Here is a 16910-nt window from a genome sequence, read left to right as displayed (position 1 = left end):
TTTGAGTAAATTTAAGCAACAATTTGATTATTTCTCATTTTACAAAAGAGCACAACTAAAGTTAGACTTATGTCTAACTGTGACACTTCTTCGCATATGACCAGATCCTCATCACTGTTCTTATTGTGATATAAGAACAAGGATTTAGAGATATAGACGCTACAGGGGAACTAGGCTTAACCTCGCATGCAGTGATGTGATCATCTTCATTTTCTCTAGAAAGATATCATTTTATCAAATTAACATGACAGAGGAGATAAAAATATACTGTATTTTGGATTTTTTTCACTAGCTCTCGTGGCCAGAGTTTATTTGTTACGGTCCTGGGTGACCCAGTGTTTTGTGTATTATTGTTATTGTCATTTTGTTTTCATATTTTAATTTATATTTAATTGTGTTGTGGTTTGCAGTGTTTTGTGTTGTTTTCACTTTAAATTTGTAAAAGGAAAAAGCTGAAAATTTAAATAGTTAAAAGTTGAAATGTGAATAGTTGGTTTTTGTATTATATGATTTATTTATTACATTTTATGTGGAGTGAATAAATAAAAGTATATTTACAGTGGCCCCTACAGACAAAGCACATACAAACTTCAAATCACGTACGAACTCTGAAGCACGTACAAACTCCAAAACACGTAAAAACTCAAAACACGTACAAAAAACTCAGAAGCACATAAAAACTCAAAACACGTACAAAAAACTCAGAAGCACATAAAAACTCAAAACACGTACAAAAAACTCAGAAGCACATAAAAACTCAAAACACGTACAAAAAACTCAGAAGCACATAAAAACTCAAAACACGTACAAAAAACTCAGAAGCACATAAAAACTCAAAACACGTACAAAAGACAACAGAAGTGCTCTAGGATGCTGGGCGCAGTGTTGAGCTTTTGTTATCTTGTGGCTCCACAAACCAGGAAGTACCAACAACCGGATTTGGTGTGTGGTAGTAACAGGTAAATGAACTTTTTTTTAAATTATTTGAATATATATGAGTGCCTGTGTATAAATACACAAACAATACACACATGCTTTCAATTGTGTAATTTAAGTGATCTAGTAGCTCTGCTTTGGAAGTTCAGTTCATGCTAGAAATGTGTTTTGGAGTTTGTACGTGTTTTGTCTCTAGGGGCCACCGCATATATTTATATATAAACATATACAAATAAAACCACTTCTTTTTACGTTAGTAATTCCTTTTGTGCATAATTTTATATTATTGTTAATAATAAATTAATTAAAGCAACAAAACAACCTGAAGAGCCGGTTCGGAGCCGAAAGAGCCGGCTCTTTTTAGTGAGCCGAACCGAAAGAGCCGGGGCCCTATTTCAGGAAGCCGGTTTAGTGCAAACTCTGAGTAAGTATACCCTGAGTTAACGAAAACTCTGGGTTTTCAGTTTCACAAAGCGAGTTTAGATTAATCCTGAGTGAGTTACTATGACGACACACTCCGTGAAGCTAACCTGCCCCCTAGCAGGTTTACTTCAACTAACCCTGACGTTCTCCGCCTCTTTGTCAGAAACCTGACTGTAGGAAGTGTCAGACATGGCGTGCCCCTTCCTTGAAGAGCCAGTAGATGTTGAAGCCCAAATTCTCCGCAGAGCTCTCCGCCGGGAGAGAGTGATCAGAGCGCGTTTGGACATTTTATCATTTCCTGATGATTTTCTGTGTGAACGTTACCGTTTTCCAGCACAATCTATAATTTATTTGACATCCTCAGGCCTAATATTGCTCATGTGACACATCATGGACGTTCTCTCAGTTCTGTACATATTATTTGTATTGCACTTCGGTTTTTTGCAAACGGGAGCTTTCTGTATAATATTGGTGAAGCTGAGCACGTTTCCAAGGCTACCGTCTGTCGGGCAGTCAGGAATGTTACAGTTGCACTGAAACGTCTCCTGTACTCGTTTGTGGTGTTCCCCGGTCATAGACCCACAAGATTTATCAAAGAGGGATGCCACAAAATTGCAGGTATCAGGATGAACGAAACTTAATTTATGATGTGGTGATACTTGGACTACTACTTAAATTTTACATGTATTTTCAGGGTTCCCAGGCGTGATTGGCTGCACAGATGGCACTCACATTCCAATCATTGCTCCTTCAGTAAATGAAGGAGACTATGTGAACAGGAAGTCTTTCCACAGCATTAATGTACAGGTACATAGTTCCCTGTAGCATTTCAAAGTAACAAATTATTTCATTATAGTAATGGATGCTAATTTGTGTTCTCTGCACTGTGAAGATCATATGTGATGCTGCCAACATTATCACAAATGTGGAAGCCAACTGCTCAGCCTCTGTGAGTGGTGGTGGTGGAGGACCTGTTTTTCGGGCCTCCGCTTTTTTTCTAGTGGCCATAACGGGTCACATTTGAGCATACAGAGTAAGCAAATATTTACTTGTAATGTGCTCAGATAATTTCAATAAGTGCTTATGTAACCGGTGTGATTCTGCGTTGTGTCTCTCCCACAGGGGAATTGTAGAAAAAGGGGAGAGGCAAAAGGGGTACACTGTATTTATAGTATTGCACCAAAGAAGAAGAAGAAAAGAATGAGGAGGGGCTCTAACTGATAATGAACACAACTACAGGCTTGGAGGTCCTAAAAGTCAGGTATAAAAGGAGAAGCTTGGGGGTTTAGAACACATTTTGTGTAATTATAACAATGTGATTTATGACTCTGTTACATTCATCCCCCAAGAATTACACAAAATCTTAAAGAGTATACCAAAAAAAAAGTATAAACCCACAATAACAGATACAGTGGCCTCAAACAAATTCACATCACATATACAATGAATTAGATCAGCAACATAGCTTCCTCCAAGGAGGATAAGAGACCTGAGACCCGCTTGGCGCCTAGCAAGATCCCAGGACACACTATAGACAAAATGAGGTGCCATTTACACCACACAAAACAGGCCATAATATCTATGGGCGTCACTATCAGACTGCACAGACTGACAAAATACAATGAACTCTGTGCCTGTATTATTCTTTTCCAAAAACAATAGCAATGGAAAACATACAGAAATAAACAAATTCACACATCGATAACCGCTGCTTGAACAGGTTCAACACCAAGGAGTGTTTCAAGTTGAGCCATTCATTCAATCAAGCGACGAACTGGTTTAATGATTCTACCAAAACGTGTGGTAAGTCCTTGATCCACGTCCACATTTTCGGGTTCAAGAGAATGAAAACTGTGGGACGGGAAAGCAGCAGGGGAGCCTGGGGAGGCTCCATCACCAGCCAGCCCACCAAGATCAGGAACACCCATTATGGTAGGGGTCTCATGAACGCCATCTTCGACCGGGTCAGCAGCGGATTGCTGATGGATCCATGATAGTGTGCGGTCATCACACTCGCCAATGCTGGAGACGGAATCCACAGTACGGGTGGCAGGAGGTACAGCTCCTGTGCACCCAAAAGATGTCACAGACCCATCCAGGTCAGACTCAGCGGGGCCACTGACACTCACAGCAGGATGTGCAGCATCGTCATTCAGTGTTGTGTCCAAGGGCAAAAAGTTAACTTGAAGGAGCAGGTTGCGATGCACCACACGCTCAAGACCTTCTTTGTCTCTGATACGGCAGATGTGAAGAGCAGGATCCAAGTCAACTACCGTGTACACAACAGGTTCCCATTTGTCAGAGAGCTTCCTTTTTCCTCTGACTCCCTTGTTTGCCAACAACACCTGGTCTCCTAGTGAAAGAGGCAGACCCTTCACCTTTCTGTTGTACTGGTCAGACTGGTGTCTCTGCTCCATTGTGCTGTGTTCCTGGGCTCGGAGCATGGCAGAGCGCAGGTCATCCATCAGTGACTTGACATAGGTATCATAGTCACAAATGGTGTCATCATGAAGGACATCCCGAAACATGAGGTCAACTGGCAACCTTGGCACCCTCCCAAACATCAGGTAGAATGGCGCAAAGCCGGTGGTCTCATGTGCCGTACAGTTATACACAAACGTCATGGACTGTATCATCTGCGGCCATTTCTGCTTACGTCTGGGGGGGAGGGACCGCAACATGTTTCCAAGGGTGCGATTAAATCTCTCCGTGGTACCATTACCCATGGGGTGGTATGGTGAAGTGTGAGATTTGGCAACGCCACCCAAAACCAGAAGCTCAGCGAGCAGCTCACTCTCAAAACTAGCTCCCTGGTCAGAGTGAATGCGCTGAGGGAAGCCATACACACAGAAGAATCCATCCCAGAGCTTTTTAGCAACTCTCTTAGCTGTCTGATCCTGGCATTGGAATGCATGTGCTAATTTTGTGAAGTGGTCAGTAATCACAAGGACATCCACAGACTTGTTGTTGCTGTCCTCAGCTGACCAGAAGTCAATGCACACAAGTTCCAGTGGAGCACAGGTCTTAATGCTTTCAAACGGGGCCCTAGCTGCTGGCTCTGGGGTCTTGCTGAGAACACACCTGCGGCAATTTCTCACATGATCGCGTACATCCTTCTCCATATCATACCAGAAGAAACGCTGACGAGCCAAGGAGAGTGTGCGAGGTTGACCTTGATGACCAGCATTGTCATGTATGCCAGACAGCACCACTTGTTTTAGGGAGTCGGGTACCACAAATTGGAATCTCTTGTGTTTGGTCAGTGGGTCCCTCACGACTCTGTAGAGGACACCATTGAGGAATGTGAGCTTATCCCATTGTTTCAGGAGCCGCAACGTATGTTGGTTCTCATGACAGCGCTCTCGTCTGGAGGGTCTGCGCTTACGCTCAACATAGCGGGCTACTCTGGGGATCACAGGATCCCCTGTTTGATGAGACAGGAGATCAGCATGGGACAGCGCATGAGTAACATCACAGTCAGGTGGACTAATGGAGGTCAGGTGACCAGCGAGGGATGTTGCACGCTGGCGAGAAGCAGACTCCCACTCACAGAGGGAAGACATGAGAGAAGACACGTCATCAGTTGACAGAGACACATCAAGCACAGCAGAGGGTGGAGCACTGCGTATCGATTGAGGCTGACAGGTCAAACGGAAGGCATCTTGGACACTGGCATCTTTCACATCACTGACTTGCTCTAGCAGCTCAAAGTAGGGCTCCGACAGGAGCCGCTGGGTCAACGGCCTCACAAACGGTTCCCTGCTCAGGGTGTCTGCCACGATGTTCAGCTTTCCAGGAACATATTTGATCTCAAAGCAGTATGGTGCAAGCTTAGAGACCCAACGCTGTTCACAGGCATCCAACTTTGGCTTAGTCAGAATGTATGTGAGAGGATTGTTATCAGTCCAGACAGTGAACCGATGACCCTTGAGCCAGTGGCTGAACTTATCGCACACAGCCCACTTCAGAGCCAAAAATTCGAGCCGGTGTGCTGGGTATTTGGCCTGACTGCGGCTGAGAGACTTACTAGCAAAGGCTATAGGTCTTGCTCTCTCCTCACCAGCTGGCACCTGGGATAAGACAGCACCCAGCCCATCCATGGAAGCGTCAGTTGAAAGGATGAATGGCCTCTCAAAATCAGGATGTGCTAGCACCGCACAGCTGAGGAGTGCACCTTTGAGTCCCTCAAATGCCTTCTCACAAGCAGGAGTCCAGTCTTGAGGGTTGAGCTTGCGAAAAGTTCCAGGTTTCCGACTCCCATGGCAGCCTTTAGTCCTCTTCTGACCGGCAGTTAGAGCAAAGAGTGGCTTCGCAATACGAGAGCACCCTGGAATGAAATGCTGGTAAAACATCACCATGCCAAGGAAGGATCTCACTTTCCTCTGAGAAGGGGTGCAACCGTCACCATCCATAAGGTCAGTCTTCTGAAAATTGGCGATAACCCTCACTTTATCCTGATCAACCGAGACACCACCAGCATCCACGACATGACCCAAAAACCTCACAGAGCGTCTGAGAAAGTGATATTTTTTCTGCGCCAGCTTCACATTTCTGGTCCTCAGGCGAGAGAAAACAATCTCAAGATGTCTTAGGGCCTCCTCTTCTGAAGGCGCAAACACCAGCAGGTCATCAAGATAACACAGGAGGCTGGAAAAGTTCAAGTCACCAAAGATGCTGAGCATCATCCGCATGAAAGATGCTGGGCTGTTGCATAGACCCTGGGGAAGTCTGTTGTACTCATACAGGCCAAGAGGTGTAGTGAAAGCCGTGTACCGTCTGTCAGACTCATGGAGGGGAACGTTGTAGAACCCGGATGTGAGGTCCATGGTGCTGAAGAAAGCATTCCCACCAAGGGCAGCAAGACAGTCAGCCTGATGGGGCAGTGGGTGAGCATCCTTAACGGTTTTGGCATTGAGCCACCGGAAGTCAGTGCATATCCTCAAGTCATCTGACTTCTTCCAAACCATTACCAGTGGCGAGGCGTATTCGCTGGTGGACTTACTGATGATGCCTTTCATCTCCATGTCTGACAGCACCTCTCGCAACTTATGATAGTGAGCCGGGGGTACTCTGCGATAGGGAAGCCTGAAAGGGCGGTCGTCAGTGAGGTGGATACGATGGACAAAGTCTTTCACCTCACCACAGTCCAGTTTGTCTCTAGAGAACACATCTTGGTAAGTCAACACAAGCTCCACCAATTTCCTCTTCCACCCATCTGACACTTCACAGCCCTCAATATCAATGTCAGCCAACCCAGCATCTTTGAGTAGCTGTGCAGAGTCAGGCACAGAGTCTGATGAGGGGGGGAAACTGGTATGCTGGTCAGTCAGAGTCTCGCAGAGACCTTGAGTGATGGGCAGGTCCTCCACAGCAATACAAGGAAAGACATCCACAATCTTAGCATTGCGACGAAGTGTCACAGGGCTCTCTGTTGGGTTAAGGACTTTCATAGGGACCCAACGATCTCCCCACATGGGTGTTATAATGCGCCCCACCATTATGTTCTTTGGAGTGGAACGGGCTGACGTGGGTTCCACAACGACAGTACTTCCTGGAGACACAAGGGCAGAAGTTGGCAGCTTTCCCCAAACTACATATTCTTTTTGTGGCAGGAGAGTGACACTCTTCCGCAACCTGACTGTACCTACTTTATCTGGCAACACAGGAGCAGACCACCGTGAGATACAGCTCAGCAACTGCAGGAAGTCTTCGCAATCAGTGCCAGTGTAATTGGAGTTAATAAGCTCCCAGTACTTTGTATCAGCCTTCATCTTCTGAATGATGGGCCGGATCACATTGCTCCCCACGATGAGCTCATCTTTTTGCCCAGGAACCACAAATGTTGGTACAAGAAACCTAGTCCCATATACTTCAATGTCCAAATCATAGTTGCATTTTGGTTGTGTGAGAAGGCCACCGCAACCAACCAGCACCACATTTTCAGGGGCATGCTGCGGAATCAGAGCAACACCAGCGGCTCTTAGCTTGCTATCAGCCTCTTCACTTAGTGTGCATGACATACTTCCTGAATCAAGCATGCTTGTCAGGGAACACCGGCCACTGACCGACACTGGAGTGTAAAATAACTCACTAGCCCTGCCAACTCTTTGTGAACCCATAATAACAGTCTTCTCATCAGAGAGGCTACTACAGCAGTTAACATATATGGCTTCTGGGTCTGTTGCATTTCTGAGGGTTTCATCAACACTGCCCATGCTACCCCTCTCGTTACATGGCTGGCTAGTTTAAAGCAGCATTGGTGGGAGGAGGGACTGAAATGCTTGGTTTCTGGTGCCACTGTGGGCATTCACGCCTCATGTGTCCAGGGTCAAAGGAGCTGTGGCATAGCTTGTACAGCCTACAATGCACATGGGTTGTGTGTTCATGTGAGCCACACACTCTGCACGAAGCACGATGAGCATTGCGGTGCCCATGGGAATGACCTGTGGGTTGTGGGCACCTAGGACCAGTGGCTAGTGATGCAGTGCATATGGACAGAACCTTGTCAAACAGTGCTACAGATGGTAGCACTGTTTGACAAGGTTCTCCTCCACCTGGCTCAGCTGGAGGAGGGCCAGAAACTGGCAAAGATGGGGGCATGACATGTGGAGTCAAAGGAGGACAAGCAGAGGGCTGCTGCACCTTTACCATGCCATCAGAAGAGAGAGGCTGACATGTGGCTGCTGAGGGAACAGAGGGCATAGGATACGAGGCTGGCTCATGTGTTACTGGGACTGCTTGAGCACCGCTGGAGTGGGGCTGGCTGTTAACAGCAACAGGGCTCTGATGTGGGATGGACAGACTTGCTGTATTATGAGACAAAACACTAGACTGTCTCATTTTCCTCACATAGTTGTCCAGACGGCTCTGAACCTCAGCTGCAGTCCACTCCTCAGGGGCCTTCAGTTGAAAAGACAACGTAAGACTGTGGTCAGGACAGTGATTAATGAACATCGAAACAACCTCACTACTGGGGTCCTCTACCAGCTTGCCGCGCCTGCGGAGACACTCATCAGCAGCATCAATAGACTTGTTCAACCGGATCCAGTAATCCATGGCGTTCTCACCTGGATGTGGCACAGTACTGTAGAAATCTTTCATGGGCAGGCTGGAATATGTCAAGTCGCTGAAGTTAGACCTCAGTATGTCAAACACAGCAGTAATAGGATCATTCCGATTCAACTCAGGGCGGCAGCGAAGTGACACCTTGACCACATCTCTGGCTTTGCCAGTTAGTCTAGACATTAATATGGCAAACATTTCTTCATCTGTGTCACAGCTGATTCTGTGCAGATAACATCTCATCATGTCCTCCCATTCACCGATGGGAAATAGATCTGTGTTGTCACCCTTGAAGTATGGTGGAGCTTTGGTGTCTGACTGAACAACAACCTTCAGCTGGGACTGGTCATTGCAGCTCGAGGGCACATTCTGGGGAGACTGTGGCTGGGTGGGGGCTGGCTGGTGCATAGAGTTAAGAGAGGATGTGATATTTTCCCCAATTTGCTTTGCTAAGTCAGTGATCAAGCTGCTCAACATGTCACTAGTGACAGCCTGGGTGTGTGTTTGGCGTTCGCAAGCAGCTGGTGTGGAGCTAGCTGCTGGCGTTAATGGTGAGTGCATCACTGACTGGTCTACAGTGCGGGCACCAATACCCGGGACTACTGGCCTACCCCTCCCAAAACACTTTGGAGCAATCTGATGACCCCTCCCCAAACCAAAGGTCATATTACTCCCCGCAGAGAACAGATCAGGCAAAGCACTATCCACAGTTTCCTCACTTAACATGTTGGCCCAAGTGAGATATCACTGTTTAACAGCAAAAAAAAAAACGAGCCTAACCCCCACACACGATTATGCAAAACTTCACAAAACAATGAAATGTGGGGAGAAGAAAAAAAAACATCAAAGAATCAAAACACCATAGAAAATAAAATGTTGTTTTCTCCTCTCAATTAAAACAGGCTGTAAAAGCCAATATCAATAGAAAAAAAAAATTACAATCCGTGCCTGTATAATTTGAGGCAACAATATGAAACAGTGACAGAAATGATCACCTACGTATTTGCCCTTTAAGTTCACACGTGACAGAGATGCCTGCAAGCCAAATTACGGGGCATCGATCACACACGCGATATAAAAACCTGTGAGTCAAAGCGCAGGGCACAGGATTCTGGCACACAGCTGCAGAGAGGAGGCGGGAAAACAGCGGCAGCAGAAGGAGGAGGGGTGGATCGCGGATTGGCGATGTGACGGGTCAGCGGCACCAAGTGTAACCGGTGTGATTCTGCGTTGTGTCTCTCCCACAGGGGAATTGTAGAAAAAGGGGAGAGGCAAAAGGGGTACACTGTATTTATAGTATTGCACCAAAGAAGAAGAAGAAAAGAATGAGGAGGGGCTCTAACTGATAATGAACACAACTACAGGCTTGGAGGTCCTAAAAGTCAAGGTTCAAGGTTCAAGGTTCTTTATTTGTCACATGCTTAGTTATACAAGTATAACACACAGTGAAATGTAGCCTGACACGCTCCTCGACATGTGCAAAAATTTGGGGGGGGGGGGGGTGTAGAGGAAGAACATTATATATATATATATAGTATATATAGTATATACACTGGGTGAATGTGCAGTAGTAGCAGCAAGCAGGTGAATTCTGTACATTAATATGAATAGACATCTGACTATTTTACAGGATAGACAATATAAACATATTTAAAATTAAAGGAATTTGGAATGTAAAGTCAGGTATAAAAGGAGCAGTTTGGGGGTTTAGAACACATTTTGTGTAATTATAACAATGTGATTTATGACTCTGTTACACTTACAGAAAGAAAATTAATGTAGCCTCTAACTGCAATTGATTTACATGGGACAAACAGACCAAGCACTATGGCTCATAATACAATTACACCTTACCTGTTTGGACTATATTTTTATATTTCATTTTTACTTGCTGCCAGGAACGTTTGGGGCCTGTTGGGTTGCACCTGCGCTCACATCACGTCACAAAATAAAATGTATAAAATAAAAAATAAAATATAATAAATAACGTGTTAAATGGGTGGAAATCCCTAGATCAATGTTTACATTAACACTCACGCATTGACTCTTTGTTTTGCCATGCATGCTCCCTTTCTTTTGCAGCTGAGGCTGTGTTACTTTTTTTCTGCAAAATTTGCATGTTATCAGCATATGCTGCCATCAGAATTTCGGCCTCAAGCGCTGTAAAATACATTGACCGCGCCTTCTTTCCCTCCGTCTCCATGGTGACTCGCTTAATCTGTGCTCCACTAATCAGGGCTTTATGTATCCTCATGCGCGTGCTTAACTTGGGGTTAAAGCAACTCCGCGTTGACTGAACTAATTGTTATCAGCCTTTCTGAAACCGAATATTCCGAGTTGGACAGTTCGGGGTTACTCAACCCTGAGTATCGTTTTTCACTCTGAGTTTTCTAAACCGGCTTCCTGAAATAGGGCCTGGATCTCTAAAAAGAGCCGGAAATCCCATCACTACAGGGAACAGACTTCCTGTAAAACCGAAAGTCAGTTTACTTTGTGCGTCTTCTTCGGCAGAGTAACTGGTCTGTGTCTGAGAGCTGTCGGTGGTTCGGTGAGGATCAGCTGTAACGGGACTGTTTAAGGATGTTGTTGATGTTTCTGCTTCTCGTTTTCGGTAAGAAAGCCAGTCTGATCCTCTGAGCGCGCACCTACAAACACACACGCCCACGCACAGCTGTGTGACTGGTGATGATCGAACAGATTTTCTTTTCAGGAGCTGCTACCGAGCGAATAAACGCCAAAAATCTGTGACATTTATGAGGTTACCTCAAACACACTCCGTCAGTCTTGTTGCTGTTTAACAAGAAAATGTTTAAAAAGTTTTCCTGGTGAAATTGGCTGTGTCCAAGGGCGTAGATTTGGCACGGACGGAAGGGACGTGTCCCCACCAATAATTTGATCTCTCCGAGTAAAGAAAAACAACCCGATAGAAAGAAAGAAAACGATCTCCCAGCGGTGCAGAAAGAGTTAAATTACGTTCTCTACTGGAGTGCTACGTCATGTGACAAATATGGCCAATGTGATTGGCTGAGCCTTTCAGGGAGCTCTGTTTAGTTTGAGCAGCGGCAAGCCTGCGCTGTAAGGAGGAGAGGAGGACGGCAGCAAAGAGGAAGAACCTGGATATAAGAAAGTATTTTTCAAAGAAACCTGTGAGTAGTGATGGGCAGATGAAGCACTGAAGCTTTTCATCCAATTGGTTCACCCCAACGCGAAGCTTCTTGAAGCTTCATTTGCTCTAGCAGGACACCTACTGGACGTAAAAATATTAGTTGGCATGAATTTGAAGAGTGTGGCATTTTGCACACAGCCTGTAAATGTCAACAACTAAAGGAGTGTGTAACACATCTATATTGTAGTGATGGCAGTATACTGTGTATATTTATACTGGCAGTATGGAAAATTATTATTTGCGGCAAAGTTCGAACCGCTTCCTGAACCAGTCACGTGGTACAGCCGGTCAGCGAGGCTTCGGACGTCATCATTTTCAGCTCCTCCCATAAATGAAGCGGAAACGCCCCAGGCAGCACTATCAGTTCTCTCAGTCTCAGAGCAGCATTTCTAATTTTGATTGAAACTGTCAGAGAAAACAGCCTCGAGCAGCCCGGATATTAGTTTACAGAGGCTGTTAGAATTATATGTCTAATGTTAAATGTTGGTGACACAATAATTTCCTCCTAATGGCACTGACATATTCATAGGGTTCATTTTTGAGACAAAATATCATGAGGTAGTCATGATTTTGCAAATATTCCACCTTGTAGTGCAGTTTGCACAAATTGTTTTAAAAATGCACTCAGCCTACAAACATTACTGATGAGTCAAGATCTGCACAAAGTGACAGAAACACTGAAGCAGCTCCACATTTTATTCTTATTGTCATGTTTGTCCTATTTGTCAGGTGACAGAAGAACCAACACAAAGCTCAGAGAGCAATGGTGATACAAGATCCCAGGTGCAATTGGATGATGACTTGTTGGTTCATGACTGTATTTGAAGCACATGTGTGACTGCATGTATGTGGAGTGTCTCACTGTTATTCATCAGGTGACAGAGGCAGCTCTGCCATGTTGTAGCTCAGACAGAGGTGAAGAGGCGAGGTCACAGGTGACTGACTGATGATTTGGTGCTATAGATTAACTAGTATTTATTATCATGACAATTGTCAGGCTGCTTTTAGTCATCCCAGTATCCTCAGTTGAGGCTGAAAGAAGCTTCAGTGCTCTCAGAAGATTAAAAACATGGCTAAAGTCAACAATGACTCGAATGAGATTAAACAATGCTGCTTTTTTTTTATGTTATGTTGAAACTTAACTGGAGACTGTCAAACCTTCAAGTCGACAAGCAGCTGAATAGGAGTATAATGTTGACAAGCCTTCTGTTCAAACATGAGTCAAAGTTTCAATTTTCAACCCCAGGGGTTACATGAAGATAAAGAAAAACCATTAAATGAGGATATGTGTCCAAACTTTTGACTGGTAGGGTAAAATATGAAAACATGGCAGTTATAACAGATATCTGAAATCAGAGGTCTCACCTGCTTCATGTTTCTCTCCTCAGTTTCCCAGCATGCCTCGGGGGTGGAGGTGTATGAGGGGGCGGAGTCTGTCCTACTGCCCTGTCAGTTACCGGTTAATGTTACCAGTAAGTCCACAGCAGTGTGGGACCGTGAAGATCTCAAGGACCCAACAGTCCACGTGCGCGTGCAGCGCGATGACAAATTTGAATATCAGAACAAACGTTACACCAACCGAACATCAATGAGAGCCGACGCTCTGCAGACTGGAGATGTCAGCCTCACTCTGAAGAAGCCCACAGTCTCTGACAATGGAACCTACACCTGCACCATCCGCAGAGGAGGAAAAGACCTGAGCAAGACTGAAGTGCAGCTGAAGGTCACAGGTCAGTGCTTTGGATAGAGGTCAGAGTAGAAGTAAACTCTGCTGTGAATTCATCAAACATGAAAAAAAACATAACACCCCAGCTTGTGTCATCAATTTGATTGATGACCCCAGCCTTGACCTTTTGACCTTACCGGAAGTACTCCGGAAGTGTCTAATCGAATCCAGATGTGTGACTAATTGCATCCGGTGGGGAAAAAGGAGGGGTGGTTCCTGGGGGGATAATTCTGATCAGAGAGGGAGGGGCATGGAGAGTTCAAGGGGATAACGCAGCAGATTTCTGATGAGTCAGTGCTGTATAGAGACAGAGAGAAGGATCGCGGCAGTTAGTTTTCCACAGACAAACTCATCGTTTGAATTCTGTTTAAATGTTTCAGTATTATGACAATGATCTTGATAACCATTTTCTCGGTAAAGAGCTATTTCTTTTTTCAATAGCGGCTTTTTTTTTTTCCTTTCTTATATTAACCTTATTACATAAGCAATAAAATAAAAACCTTTAATAGAATTAGAATAGAATAGAATTCAACTTTATTGTCATTGCACAGGTACAGGGCAACGAAATGCAGTTTGCATCCATCCAGAAGTGCTTAGTGATATAGATATATTACAATTGTAGGAGTGTTTAGCTTATTTTAGAGTTTAGAAATGTGTTAACATAGAATGTAGAACTATTGTAGAAACACTGCCCTCAATGTAATAAAGGCCTCACTGTGTCGTGAACTTAGGAGTAGATTGTAGGAGACCCCTCCCCCACTTGAACTGTGAAAGTAAAACAGAGAGGAGTTAATGCTGAGTGGAAATTCCCCAGAGGATGTTTGGGTGGGGGTCTCAACATTTGTAACTGGATAACTGTGGTCTGGAAGGGAGATGGACTTTTATGACCTCTAGGGAGTCACCTACACCCACAGTGTTTTAACTGTCACGCACACACATCCACACGCACACTCACTCATGTGCACTCACACATACACACAGGTATGCGCACACAGTCACACACGAGCACTCACATAGACACGTGGGAACGCGCACATGTAGGCATTCATGTGCTCATGCACATAGACACAGACAGAGTTTGCAGCACACCGTGGGGGGTTTTATGATGGGGTCGCCTCTATAAAGCTGGCTGTAACTAACAAAGGGGTGAAGATTTTTCAGAGGGACACCGGCCTCGTCTTCCCTTCTAGAAGTGCATGCTTAAATGAAGATGAATAAAGGTTTTGTGAAATAACTACTGAGTTCCGGTGCCATCTCTGGAAGTTTCAACGAATAAAAGAACCGGGGTAAAACTGATTTCCCAACACTAATAATATATTAGCAATAATATAGATATGTCAGTAAGATTAAGATTATCAGACTAGTAACGGATTGCATTTATATAGTGCTTGGTGGAGGCAAGCTACATCCTTGTATGTGTTTAAAAAAAATTATATCCCTCAGTGAAAAGAGCACCGCGCACATATTCAGAAATCGGTCTTACTTAAACAATTAAAACACCCTGATGTGGTATTTTGGTTTTGTGCAGCCACTCCTTCTCAAACCAAAGTAAAGAGTTTTTTCTTCATTTTTTGAGCTCCTTTTACAACAGGTTTTCTCTTTAGCAGAAAACTCTGGATAGACAGAAAAACAGAAACCCTCAAAGAAAACGGCCTATTTTACACACACCTAGGAGGAGTCAACAACCCCTCTAATCAATATTGGTGTTTCTTAATGCTTGTAATCTAGCAAAGAATTTCATACAGGCCGCTCACTCAACTCCTTGTACGTGTAAAATAACCCAGAGTAAAAAAAAAAAAATCACTGTGCACATATTCAGAACTGTCCTAAATAATTTTATTAAAACACCCCAGCCACTCCTTCTCAGACCAAAGTAAAGAGTTTTTCTTCACTTTTTGAGCTACCTTTACAACAGGTTCTCTCAGTAGACAGAAAAACAGAAACCCTAAAAGGAAACGGCCATGTTTTACGCCCATCAAGAGGGAGTCAGACGACCGTTGGTTCATCCCGGTCAATTACCTCCGAGAGCTCGGGATGCTTCAACTTCCTCCGTTGGGTACCATAAACGTATGAGGAAAAAACCCCAGAGAATTTTATTATTTTTGTAAGAGTGAGAGAGAGAGAGCGAGTCGATCAAACTTTTCTACAACCCGTTATACCACTCCGGGTCAGGAGGGGCGATATAGCACGGACCGGTCAGTTGACTACGCCAGATGGAAGCATAACCGGAAGCGTGGCAGGGACTTTCCCTTTGACGTTCATCCTGCTCCATGATCAACCGTTAAATCTTTCCTCAATATTGCTGTAATGTAATAACAAAGTTAGTTTTTTAAGATCAGACAGGGTTACAGTCCCAAAACATTCCTTACACACCCCTGCAGTCACTGAATTAGCATCTGTGAGACACCTTCTTGACCTTATTTCCACGAGCCCTCAACTTGGCTGCTTACGGGGTCAGTTTCCTTTTCATCAGAATTATCTGCTGTCATTCAGACATAAGTTGAGCAATGGTTAAAAAATTTTTCCATCAAAGGGATTAAACAGAAGCAGTGTGAAAATAATCCACTAGCTGTTATCCAAAATAAATGACTAAGTAAACAGAAAAAAGATAGCCCAGACAGAATATGGTGAGCACTATGTACAAAGGAAACTGAAACAACCTCTCCTGTGTTTGTGTTACAGAACCTCCTAGAGTCTGGCCCACAATCCTCCCAGCTGTCCTAGGTACTCTGGCTCTTGTCTGTGGTCTCTTTGTGTATTGTGCACATAAAAGAGAAAAAAAGAGTAAAGGTATGTATGTGTGTGTGTGTGTGTGTGATTCTGAAGAGTAGATCTGAATCATGACTCACTGACGATCTGATCTCTGATAAAGCTCCTGTTTCTGGAGCTGCTGTTTCCACTTTCCGCTTTTTGAGGACAGGCGGTGCTCTCACCTTCACCTTTACTTTGTAATATGTTACAATGTCTCACAGTGACATGCTGAGGAGGTGTTCCATTCGTCTTCTTCCGCTTAACCAAGGCTGGGTCGTGGGGGCAGCAGCATAAGCAGAGATGCCCAGCCCTCTCTCCATCTGGACACATCCTCCAGCTTGTTTGGAGGGACACTAAGACCATCCCAGGCAAGCTAAGAGGAATAGTTTCTCCAGCATGTCCTGTTTCTCCCCTGGTGCCTCCTCCCGATGGGACATGCCGGGAACACCTAAACCAGGAGGCTTGCAGAAGGCATCCTTGTCAGATCCCCAAACCACCTCAACTGGCTCATTTCGATGTGGAGGAGTGGCTCCACCCTGAGCCCCTCCTGGATGGCTGAACATCTCACCCTATCACCCTATATTATCACCAATCCGTCTGTCAATCTCCCGCTCCTTCACCCCTAACTCGTGAACAATTTAAATTCAATTCAATTTTATTCATACAGCGCCAAATCACAAAAACAGTCACCTCAGGGTGCTTTTTATTGTAAGGTAGACCATACAATAATACATACACAGTAAAACCCGACAATCATGTGAACCTGTTTAAGCAAGCACTTTGGCGACAGTGGGAAGGAAAAACTCCCTTTTAACAGGAAGAAACCTCCGGCAGAACCAGGCTCAG

This window comes from Mchenga conophoros, linkage group LG3, assembly GCF_057382185.1.
Source record: "Mchenga conophoros isolate Kocher_MC1m ecotype Shallow Benthic linkage group LG3, M_conophoros_male_GT1.1, whole genome shotgun sequence".
Classification (NCBI taxonomy): domain Eukaryota; kingdom Metazoa; phylum Chordata; class Actinopteri; order Cichliformes; family Cichlidae; genus Mchenga; species Mchenga conophoros.
Note: the sequence above shows the minus strand (reverse complement) of the source record.